This window comes from Limanda limanda, chromosome 16 (assembly GCF_963576545.1).
Source record: "Limanda limanda chromosome 16, fLimLim1.1, whole genome shotgun sequence".
In the NCBI taxonomy this organism is placed as follows: Eukaryota; Metazoa; Chordata; class Actinopteri; order Pleuronectiformes; family Pleuronectidae; genus Limanda; species Limanda limanda.
Genome location: NC_083651.1, coordinates 8566886 through 8569107, shown reverse-complemented (window position 1 = coordinate 8569107; position 2222 = coordinate 8566886).

Genomic DNA, 2222 nt, shown 5'->3' with positions numbered 1-2222 from the left:
TGTGTGCGTGTGTGTGTGTGTGTGTGTGTGTAGCAGCTGGCTGGCTCAACAAAGCAATAGTAAGGACGTGTGTGATCATTTCCCATGTGTGTCTATAACGTCATTATATGTGTGGTGGCACACAGAGTTGATATGAGTGTAATTGAGTTTTTTTTCATCAAATCACAAAGTTTAAAAAGGTTTGTTTTTATGAAACCAAAATCTTTTTCTATGGATAATTTGATGTGTTGTGTTGTTGGTTTCCACACATACAAATCCCTGTTGTACAATATAATACAAAAGAAAACAAAGTGATCATTTAATGAAGTAAATAAGCATTTAATGAAAAGGGAGGATGTATCAGCCTCAGTTCAAATGAAATCTCAGTTCAACATGCTGTACGACTTTGCCTTTGAGGAAACAAATCTTTGGAGCAGTAACAGTTAACGACACACTGTTGGGACGACCTGATGAAGCACCTGATTCCCAGCTTCAGTACTGTTGATGCCAAAGCCAAACTAAACTGCAGAGACTAATCAACAAACAACACTGAAACACACCTGCAACTCCTCCAAACTCTTTTCGGTGTTTGAGTTTGAATCAAGCAAACATTAGAATAATTGTTTTGACTTTGCACACATGTTGGTCCAGCTCAGTAGCCATTAGACATATGTGACGTTGACATACAGTAGGCAGCTACAGTGCGTGTTCTATGGGTTTGCACACTGACACACCCCTCATTGGAGACCACAGAGCCCCCATAGATAAAACATATATCAGGCTGACTATGATAGCAATACAGTCTTAAATCGTTATATAAGCCTGTCACACCTGATCAATATCTTTGCTCTTCATTTTCATGTAAACACTTTAAAAATGTTTCAGGGTAAATGGTTTTGTACTTATATAGCGCTTTTCTCGTCTTAATGATCACCCATGCATTTATACAGTGCATCTATTAGCAGCACTTGCTTGTTCTACTAGGGGCAATTCGGGGTTCAGCATCTTGCCCAAGGACACTTCGGCATGCAGAGAGGGAAGACTGGGGATCGCACTGCCGACCTTCAGGTTGAAGGACGTCCGCTCTACCCCTCAGCCACAGCTGCCCAGTGTGTGGTTTAAAAGATCTTAAAAGATATATAGAAAACCTTTTGCTTACAGAGACCATGTTTTTTTCCCATTCTGGCGTCAAAGCACATGAAAACAACAAAGTTAGAAAAACATCTTCACACCTCTGGAAATGGGACGATCACTACCTCGCTACCCTTCTGATGACTCTAAACTCACTGCTGAGAATGCAAAGTGAATGCAAGAGTAACATATATCTGGTTTCTCAGGAGAAAAGGGAAAGTTCTGTAATAGTCCGATACATGACAGCTAAGCTGCTTAATAACAGGCTCATATAACCCAGCCTGTGATGACCGGTATATCACCGTCCTCTGTGGAAATGCAACAATATGACTCATGTGACCTTGTTAACTGATAGAAGAAGATGTACGAAGAGAGGGCCAAACAAAAGACACTCTTGAGTTGCATTATGGGACATCCAGGGTTTAATGCCATGTTTTTTTGAACTTTTTTAAACTTTTGAGTTTTTATGTCAGCTGGGATTGACTTCAGCTCCCTCCTTGACCCTCAAACGAAAAGTGGTATAGATAATAGATGGATGGTTCTTTGCACCATAGACTGTATATACAGATGGACGACATGTTCCCACTTCCTCCTAGTGAATCCTGCCATCTAGTGCATTGTCAATTTGGAGCCAGAGTCTGTGCACTAGCAATCAACAGATTTGCGTGATTGAGGTCCCTCGCGGGTCCGTCTCAATTCATAATGTTTAATCCGGTTTTTATAGAATCAAATAATCAATTGAAACCAAATTTACTGGAAATAGTCTTTTACTTTACTAACATGGAGGAGACAGGATTTCCATGCAGCCAGCTATCAGTTGGTTTGGCTTCGCTTTTGGACTTCACTTTATATTCTGTGGTTTGGACTGGTTTTTGGATTTTCGTTTGTTTGGAATTTGAACTTATATTATCCTGTTTTACTTTGAAGGTTAAACCTCATGTCTCTTGTGTTTACTTCCCTCCTCCCTTTTGTATTTAGTTCAGTCTGGCTCAGTTCAGTCCTGTGTTGTTGCTGCCTGGTGTTTCCTTTCATGTGTCTGGGTTTGGCCTGTTTTGTTGCCTGATTTTTAATTGTGGACTCATGTTTCATCATACTGCCAACAAAGCCTGTAA